A 10,543-nucleotide genomic window follows, 5' to 3' on the forward strand; every position below is an offset into this window, starting at 1 on the left:
AGTCTCTGACACTACCACTACCATTGTGACCCCCCAGTGTGTAGGAGTGATGTAGTCTCTGACACTACCACTACCAATGTGACCTCACAGTGTGTAGGAGTGATGTAGTCTCTGACACTACCACTACCAATGTGACTCCCCAGTGTGTAGGAGTGATGTAGTCTCTCACACGATCACTACCATTGTTAACCCCCAGTGTGTAGGAGTGATGTAGTCTCTGACACGACCACCGTGAACCCGTCAGGGTTTGTCTCTCCTTGACCGGATTGCCGCTGTGGCAGCCTGCGCCTGGCCCTGTACCAGCACTGGTCGCTATTTGAGTCGCTGTGCCACTCGCTGTACTCGTACGCCGGCCTCAGACTGTGGTCCCTGCACGGGCACAAGAGGCTACACGCCCTGCTCGCAGACATGGGGTGAGTGGTGGTGTCAGGGAGCGTGGCGCAGGGAGTGTAATGGAGAGGGAGTGGTGGTGGTGGTCCGTGTGAGTGAGTGTGGTAGTGTGTGTGAGTGAGTGTGGTAGTGTGTGTGTGTGAGTGTGGTAGTGTGTGTGAGTGTGGTAGTGTGTGAGTGTGGTAGTGTGTGTGAGTGAGTGTGGGAGTGTGTGTGAGTGTGGGAGTGTGTGTGAGTGTGGTTTCAGCAAAGGGCGGTCCTGCACAGATGCCATATTTTCTGTCCGTCTGCTACAGCAGAGGTGTAGGGAATTCCAACAAGACCTACATCTCTACTTTATTGACCTGGTCAAGGCCTATGATACCATCAGTAGGCCTGGGCTCTGGGTTGTTCTTCGTGCTTTTGGAGTCCCTGACCCTCTGCTCACGATCATTAAGGACCTTCATGATGGTGAGCGGGCCCGGGTAAAACTACGTGGCCGGGAGTCAGAGCCATTCCGTGTACACCTTGGGGTGCGACAGGGATGTCCTCTGGCTCCCACATTATTTAACATCTATTTTGACCACGTAGTTCGTGAAGCCTTCAAAAGCTGTACCGGGGGAATCTCCATTTGGTACAGATATAATGGGAGGCTGATCGATGCCCGGGTGCGGTCAAGGGATGGCTCCCTATTGCTCAACCACGTTATGTATTTTGATTTAAAGCTTTCGTGACTGCAGTAATTCATATTCTTAGTTTTTTCGGTAAAGTCACGTTGAAGGGAAACAACAAAATAATAAAATATATATAAAACAATAAAAAATTCTCACGACGTTTCGACCATAACTCAAATGGTCGAAACGTCGTGAGAATTTTTTATTGTTTTATATATATTTTATTATTTTGTTGTTTCCCTTCAACGTGACTTTACCGAAAAAACTAAGAACACGTTATGTATGCCGATGATTTGGTAATAGCTGCTCATTCAGAGGAGGAGTTGGAGACGCTGCTGCGGAGTCTGGAGCGTGCCACTAAGAGATGGGGCCTTACCATCAGCCCCACCAAAACTAGCACCTGCCTGGGTATTTTGTACCATCGGACACTCCGCCCCCACAACTCCCAATCGGTGATGGGGCAGTTGTCGAGAGAGTGGAGAGTTTCCCATACCTGGGCAGTGTGCTTATGACTGGCTCCAGTTTAACAGCACAGGTCTCACTTCGAATCAGTCGAGCGGCGATATATTTTCATCGGTTGCGTTACGCTGTGTGAAAGCTACCTGGTCTGTCGCTCCGCACTAAGCTTCAGGTCTTCTCGGCCACGGTCATTCCCTCCCTTCGTCTAAGAGCCAGGGGTGGTACAGAGCTCACCGGGAGGGGCGGAGAGAGAGAGACGGACGTTCCTTGAACTACGTGGATCTGCCAACGTTTTTCAGGCCGCCTATCGTGGACAGGCGTCCAGGAGAGATCTTCAGAAGAGACAAGAAGCCGTGTCCAAGATCCAGCAGTGGTACCGAGCGCGTAGGGCAGGCCGAACGGAGAGAGGAGCGTTCCATGAGCTTGGGGCTGCTGTCACCAAACTCCAGGCGGTCTATCGTGGATGCGTGGCCAGGAGGGATCTTCGCGAGAGACTGGAATCCGCTACCAAAACCCAGGTATGGTACAGGGCTCAGCTTGCAAGCTCGCGCGAGCATCACCTGCGGAAGGTGAGAGATTTTATTTAGTTACTAGCGGGAAGTGCCCGCTTTTACCCGGGGGAAAAAATATGATACAGTGAGAAGAAAAAAGTATTTGATCCCCTGCTGATTTTGTACGTTTGCCCACTGACTAAGAAATGATCAGTCTATAATTTTAATGGTAGGTTTATTTGAACAGTGAGAGACAGAATAACAACAACTCCAGGACCTTAATGTGCTTCTTCTTGAGCCACTCCTTTGTTGCCTTGGCCGTGTGTTTTGGGTCATTGTCATGTGGGAATACCCATCCACGACCCATTTACAATGCCCGGGCTGAGGGAAGGAGGTTCTCACCCAAGATTTGATGGTACATGGCCCCGTCCATCGTCCCTTTGATGCGGTGAAGTTGTCCTGTCCCCTTAGAAGAAAAACACCCACAAAGCATAATGTTTCCATCTCCATGTTTGACGGTGGGGATGGTGTTCTTGGGGTCATAGGCAGCATTCCTCCTCCTCCAAACACGGCGAGTTGAGTTGATGCCAAAGAGTTCCATTTTGGTCTCATCTGACCCCACAACACTTTCACCCAATTGTCCTCTGAATCATTCAGATGTTCATTGGCAAACTTCAGACGGGCATGTATATGTGCTTTCTTGGGCAGGGGGACCTTGCGGGCGCTGCAGGATTTCAGTCCTTCACGGCATAGTGTGTTACCAATTGTTTTCTTGGTGACGATGGTCCCAGCTGCCTTGAGATCATTGACAAGATCCTCCCATGTAGTTCTGGGCTGATTCCTCACCGTTCTCATGATCATTGCAACTCCACGAGGTGAGATCTCCCTCGGTCCCAGGCCGAGGGAGATTGACAGTTCTTTTGTGTTTCTTCCATTTGCGAATAATCGCACCAACTGTTGTCACCTTCTCACCAAGCTGCTTGGCAATGGTCTTGTAGCCCATTCCAGCCTTATGTAGGTCTACAATCTTGTCACTGACGTCCTTGGAGAGCTCTTTGGTCTTGGCCATGGTGGAGAGTTTGGAATCTGATTGATTTATTGCTTCTGTGGACAGGTGTCTTTTATACAGGTAACAAGCTGAGAATTAGGAGCACTCCCTTTAAGAGTGTGCTCCTAATCTCAGCTCGTTACCTGCATAAAAGACACCTGGGAGCCAGAAATATTTCTGATTGAGAGGGGGTCAAATACATATTGCCCTCATTAAAATGCAAATCAATTTATAACATTTTTGAGATGCGTTTTTCTGGATTTTTTTGTTGTTATTCTGTAGCTCACTGTTTCCAGCACGACAATGACTCAAAACACACGGCTAAGTCAACAAAGGAGTGGCTCAAGAAGAAGCACATTAATGTCCTGGAGTGGCCTAGCCAGTCTCCAGACCTTAATCCCATAGAAAATCTGTGTAGGGAGCTGAAGGTTCGAGTTGCCAAACGTCAGCCTCGAAACCTTAATGACTTGGAGAAGATCTGCAAAGAGGAGTGGGACAAAATCCCTCCTGAGATGTGTGCAAACCTGGTGTCCAACTACAAGAAACGTCTGACCTCTGTGATGGCCAACAAGGGTGTTTCCACCAAGTATTAAGTCATGTTTTTCAGAGGGGTCAAATACTTATTTCCCTCAATAAAATGCAAATCAATTTATAACATTTTTGACATGCGTTTTTCTGGATTTTGTTGTTGTTATTCGTCTCTCACTGTTCAAATAAACTGATAATTTATTTGTCAGTGGGCAAACGTACAAAATCAGCAGGGGATCAAATATTTTTTACCCTCACTGTATATGAACAGCTTTGATGTGCAGCGTAGTGCAAGATGAAGTAAACAATCTGCTGTGAACGGAAGAGATGAAAAGACAAAATACGTTTGATATGTCCAGCTACAGGAGAACCGAAAGCTGTTGAGACAATAATTAGAATTAAGAGGTGTCCAATGAGAATGCAAGCAGCAATTACTGATGAATATGATGAGAAGGAAGGTGGTGTGGTGCAGAACGCCCTCCCCCCTCCTCCCTTCCATTTCACAAGCATGGAAAATGTGAAGGGGAAAAGTGGACCAAGATGAAAAGGGATCAGTTGGTTGGACAGTGAACAGTTGGACGAGGCTCTCCATGAGAGATGTTGTAGATCGCTTAAAGGCTGAGAGCATCAGTCATGGACATCGGCCCTCAGCTACGGGGCTAGCGCCAGAGAGCCGGGGTGTGTGTGTGCACGCACTCACCCCCGTGGACTGGTGCTTTTCGCTCATAAGGGTCAAGACGTAACTGTTGGTGTTTCCCGGTTTCGTCAGCAGCTCGTGCAGCTGGATCTGTGCCGATCCCAGCAAACTGCACCAGCGGCACAAGAGCAGTGCATGAGTAAACACGTTAAATAAACAGTTGCGTTGCTTTCATTCACAGCGATCATGCACGGTTTTTTTAGGGGCAAGAGGATAGCACAGAGAAGTCATTATATTACTTCGCATCTACCCTTGGGGAAGAAGCATGTCTAAAATACATTATTGGGTGATGCGGCTGCTTTGGCAGTGGTGCACGAGCAGAGTGAACAAAAACTCATTAATGTATGTATTCATAATCCTGCCTTAAAATAAATAATATATAGGAAACCTCTTGGGCAAACCCTTCATCACAGCACATTAACGGTTGCCAGAGGTGGTAAAGTTTTAGTGATTAAAGGGAATTGCTCAGAACTGAGTGGTCAATACAGCGGCTGAATTAATCCAAGTATTTGCAACCATATCACAGATAATGTAACCCAAGAGTGGCGACGAATTCATCCAAGTTTCCTTATTTGCCCATGGGTGACTGGATACGTAAGGGGGAGTTATTTTCGTGGCTCAAAGCAAACAATAGGATCCACCGGTGGTGCCCACACGTCAACTCGCATGGGGAATTTCTCCGCAATATTTTTGATCTGGCTTTTTAGGTCTCCTTGACTTGCAGTTGCATTTCATCAACTTCCTCGGCCATGAATCTATCCACTGCTGGATGAAGGCCGACCCATGCTGTCATCATCAATCATTGTCACGTGATGCAACACATGACAATAATTGAGAACCCATTCTATGATTCAAAATACATTCTAGATATTAAAACTGCTTTGTGTTTAGTTTGTCATCCTTCCCCGCACGTCCGATAAGCACGGTTGGCTACATACTGTGCGGCACGGGGAGGGGGGGGGGAGTTTGCAAATGTTGGTGTGAAGGGAAATAAGCTGCTGTGAAAGTTTGGAGTACACTACTTGAATAAATATACTGTACCATTGAAAATTGATTTAATGTTTGGTATGATTTAGAACATCTTTCCAATGATTGCTTAATTTGAAACCATCTTCTCGGTTGAAATTGTGTCTGTGTTTGTAAATCTGAATTGCCTCATGGATAAATCTCTGATAAAAACCCGTGGGTTTGCAGAGGACCTTGGTATCGGAGAAAATTATATCGTGATCATTGCAGTCACGAAAGCTTCAAATCTAGAAACAAAACATACATACTTTAATAAAGGCCAAATTTAAGTCCATCCAGGCAAGGCCCACTAAGCTACACAGCTCTTGTTTAGAAGCGACCTGGTTATCACAAATGATAGCTCAACGAAGTGGCTTATGTGGACATGTAATAGCAGCCCAATACTCTTAAAGGCATATTTCTAAATGTGGAGGGAAAAACCGGAGGACCCGGATAAAAATCCACCGATCACAGAGAGAACATGCAACCTCCAAATATACAGGCATCAGGGTCCCGTTAGAACCCACGACCTTCTGTATACTAGGCGAGTTAGTTAATATCTCGCCACCGCGTCCCAGGTCTGCCAGGAAGCGGAGACAATTTTGGCACACACCAAATGCAAGGTTTTCCAGCATCTGCAGTTGTATGGGATAGTGGGGCGTGGCATTCCATTGCACTTGGCTTATTCTGAAGTGTCTTATCGTGTTGTAGCCATGAACTGAAAAGGAAATGACTAAGGTGCATCCTTGCAAAGAGCATGTGACAAGATGTTATTTTTACCTGATAAAAAAACAGTGACATTTACGGTGAAAAGCACTCACCTCGTTCCATTCTGGATTCAACTCGTTTTCGATGGTTTTCGTCTTTTTCTGTTCACTTGTTACAAACACATAAACAAGGTGTTTTGGTATGTATATTAACAATGTCTTATAGTTCCACAAAAGCCTCGCCGAGCCATTGGGTCAATTCCACAATCATGAGTTTTCAGCGCGTGGGAGGTGGAGGAAATCAAAGAACCTGGCGAATTCCCACCTTGCATACGAGAGTAAAAAACACACAAAAAACTCCGCACAGATGGATTCCTCCCATTGGCAAACCATCATCTCCTGGCCACATTGCAGCCCAAGCATGCAACCACCTGGTGGTATTAACCATCGGCAATCTCCCATCAAGTACTAACCACTCACACCCCCGCATTGCTTTGGCCCTTTTTCATAGCTCATTGCCCAACACGTCACCAGATAGCACAGTGTCTACACAGTATATTCCTTTTAAAGGGCAGTTTAACTAATGTATCGAGTTTGTTTTTGTTATTTGTTCTTGTGAAACACTGCCCAACTCGGCATCACCAAATAATTCGCTTCGATTTCAGGCGCATTTGTGATATGGTCACACAGCTATGTACAATCTAGCGCCGGGCAGTCATCCCATAGACCTGTTTTGCAAAATGTGGATAAAAATCGATCACAATACTGAACTCCATTGATTGTCCATTAACAAAAGGTTAAGATGCAAAAGTAGCAAATTTCCCTAGTCTTATAGCTTTTGGCAGACTGTTGGGACAAGTGTTGTTAGAGAGCACCTATGATGGCCGACACGGCACACGAGGTGTTTGGGTGGCCAGCACAGCTCAACCAAGTGGCTTATCACGTGGTAATGTATAGCAACCAAATACTCCAAACTCGTATTGAGTCTACATGTGTAGGGAAAACCCGGAAGACCCGGAGAAAAGCCACGCGACCACGAGGAGAGACATGCAAACTCCAAATATACAGGCACTGTCAGGGTCGGGATAGAACCCACGACCTCCTGTATACCAGGCGAGGTACTAGAACTGGCAGTTGTCGATGCACACCTGCTTGGCCGTGTGTAAGTGAACCGCGATGCCTGTGTGTGTAGTGTGCAGTGAACGTACACATAGGTTTGGGTTACAGCGGAGCGGTTAAGGTTCTACAAACAATAGCAGGCACACAGTTTATAGTTGCACGGGCGCTCTCACGTCAACAACTGAACTTTGTGTAACTGCACACGAGCTGCCATGCAAACAAAATAACCTCAATGTTCTTTAAATAATAACTGGAATGTATGGTAACTTGCGTGCAATCCATTTTTTTCAGTGACGCAATAATAATATTTATAGTGTTGACGAATGATGGCATTCATCCAGCAGTGGAGAGATAACGGCTACTGATGATTGATACATGGACATATTTACAAAAAAACCCTACAATAATATTGGATTGATTGTTGCATCACTCTTACCTCCAACATTTTTCAACATCCTTCGTGGCATGTGTGCACCACGCAAATGCTTTAAGGATATTTAACCAAACAAAAATAATTTTATATGTCCCAAGGAGTTGGTGGAACCAATAAACACATTAACGTTAGAAAAAAAACATGCAAGTGTTTTTCATTTGTACAATGCACATTTATTTCAAACGCGTATACATTTTCTTAAATTCAAATCATGTTAACTCATTACAAGTAAGCGAGTAAGACCAAGAAAAGAGTCCGCACACAACACTGCGAATGATTTATTTCAATATACAAATATCCCAGGTAGCCGTGAACACCAACGAAGGCCGGCACACCACGCCCGACCGCCTTTGTCTCCCCAGGGCTGATGTTAACACCGCACCAGCTACTCATTTAAAGCCGAGTCGACCTCGGGGAGGCATATATACACAATGACAACACACATACGACCTCCCCCGCTAAAGACTGAGCGATTGATGAAACCAGATTCTGTGCTGGTGCTGCATAGATTGTTAAATCGGAGAGATGGCAATGGGATTGCCCATGACTTGACGATTATATTGGTTGGTACATACACACACACAAGCGTTCTTTGCACATTGTTGAACAAAATTCGTGGTCCCACCTTTGTAAGTCAGCCTGGTGTAGGGGTCACTCTTCTTCCCGAACTTCTCCACATTTGGCAGATCTCTGGCCGACTGCACCACGCACCGCAACATCTTGCGCGGGTCACTTTCACCAGGCTATGCTGTTAATTTAACCTGTATCCCGAAATTCAGCGACGCTAATAATTACTATGAAGATTTTATTTCGATTTAAAGCTTTCGTGACTGCAATGATTCATCTTCTTTGGTTCTTTCGGTAAAGTCACGTAGAATGAGAATAAAATAATAAATTGATAAAATAAAATAACACAATATTCTCACGACGTTTCGGCCACAACACAAGCGGCCTTCATTAGGTGAAGGGACGAGGCTATCTGGTAGGACAGCGCTGGAGATGCTATCGTTGTTTTGTCAATTCTACGTACAGCAAAAAAAACCATGTAGTCTAAATTTGTATATGAGCGGACCTCAATTTATGAATGTAAATTTAACTCGGTGTGCGTTTCAACTTCATTCACTCGTTGAGTATGAACCATAAACTCGGCCTATGATGAGTAACATTCGGTACGAAAAAAAAACCCCCACACAACTAAGCTCAGAACCAAGTCGGAACAGCCGAGATGAGCCGAGTTCAAGAGCACATCGCCGAAGTCTGTTTTGTGTCTCCGCAAGCCCAGCGCGAGCAGAGCGCCTGTATTTTATACGGAGGGGGTGGAGGGTGGGATTTGGTCCCAGACTGCCCCACCACCCACCCACACGAGCCTGGGTCTGGTCTGACCGGTCCAGTCACTCTCATTCTCCCGCCTCTGTACCGCCTCTACCACGCCCTTGCATCTCTCCCTCAATTGCCCGGGAACAGCTGGAGGAGGAGGAGGAGGCGGGGCTGAGCAGCCTGAGTTCTGGGACCCTCGTGTGGATGCTTCCCAGCACTGCGGTCACAAATTGCCAACTCTTGTAACCGCTATCGCCTTGACAGACTGTTGGGGCAAGTGCTGTTAGCGAGCACCTATGACGACCAGCACGGTACGCATGGGGGTTGGTGGCCGGCACCGCGCCCGACTGCCTTTGTCTCCCCAGTGGCGATGTTTACACACACCGCACCAGGTACGGTGCTTTGTCAGGAATATTTTGATGTTTTTTCCTGGATTTTCTGTTTGCACAGTCACATAGTCACTTTAAGATGTTTTCTTGTTCATGTTTTTATTTTTTGTTTGTTGCGGTTGCACCCGATTCAAGAGCCGAATGGCTCACAGGGCTATACCAAATAAATGGAACTCTGGAAATAAATGGAAATGGAACCTTGGGGAGACCCAGGACCGGTTAATCGTCACAGTGGTGTTGGCCGTAGCACAACGCAGCGCGCTAACCGCTACACTACCGCTCCCCACAATACACACACACACTCTACGTGATGACATGCACGGATGGAGCATGGTACGTAAATCATTAAGTAACACTGCGCAGAACTCCATCATGTCTCCGTAGAGGAATAACATGTTTAGTTCATCACGCTTATGGGACACTCCAAACCAATGTAATCAAGCAGCGCCTGTTTAAGAAAGATAATTCTGGACTAGTTTCGACCTTGTGGGTCTCGTCAGCAGAGGCAGGCCATGTTAAACAAACTCCTATGCTGGATTGCCAGACGTCACTGTCAAGAACACTCCATGTTGAAGCACGTGACACTGTTCTACGCAAAAAAGGTACACACAAACTAATTTTATAGGCCTAAACGCATAATACAAAGTACATGGCCACAACAGCCGCCATTCGCCACTAAGTGGCTGTGACGTCACCACGCCACTTGTGCCAGGCTAGGTGCACGTCGAGACCACGTGAAGTGTCGAACGCCCGCCGGCAGGAGGTCACGGGGCAGACCCAGCAGGTGCCACGGGTCGTACAGCCCTTTTGACGATCCACTCCTGGATTAGGGGGTCCCCCTTGCTCACGCCGCGCCGGTCGTGGGGGTTATCTGACCATACTTCACCGCACTGGTCAATACTGCGAGTTGCAGGCGAAGAGGCGCACGATAGTCGGAGCAGAGCGCAGTACAGCAGAGCAACGCATTTTGTTGCACTGCCCTCTGGTGCCCACAACAAATGAAAATGCAGAATTTTGCCATACGGAGGGAGGACCTGATGCCGACGTGGGTTATGATCAGATCGACATTTGTTTTAAGTTGCATTCTGTCACGGTTTAATGTTAAATCGTGCACTGGCCATGAGCAGTCACCCCTTCCAGCAACGTGTCCTGCCCGAGGACACTTAAACTCTCGTTTTACTTTACATTTGCTTTAAATATTGTGGATGACTTGCCCGTTACACAAAAGAAATTACACAAACCCCATGCAATGTAGTAATGCCATTGTCTTCATGCGCTTTAATATAAATACATATTACGTTGCAAAT

At 46.6% G+C, this 10,543-nt stretch overlaps 1 long non-coding RNA gene across 1 annotated transcript; it reads right to left on the reverse strand.

Moving 5' to 3' along the window:
* Positions 1–1,289: 1,289 nt before the first annotated feature.
* Positions 1,290–8,935, reverse strand: LOC142924279 (uncharacterized). Its single transcript, XR_012941467.1, has 3 exons — positions 8,156–8,935; positions 4,270–4,375; positions 1,290–2,062 (listed from the first exon to the last, which is right to left on the reverse strand). It is a non-coding gene; the product is annotated as an uncharacterized LOC142924279 (long non-coding RNA).
* Between the last annotated feature and the right edge of the window lie 1,608 nt (positions 8,936–10,543).

The sequence above is a fragment of the Petromyzon marinus genome, chromosome 11 (genome assembly GCF_048934315.1).
Source record: "Petromyzon marinus isolate PM22_M1 ecotype Great Lakes invasive population chromosome 11, UKy_Petmar_22M1.pri1.0, whole genome shotgun sequence".
NCBI lineage: Eukaryota > Metazoa > Chordata > Hyperoartia > Petromyzontiformes > Petromyzontidae > Petromyzon > Petromyzon marinus.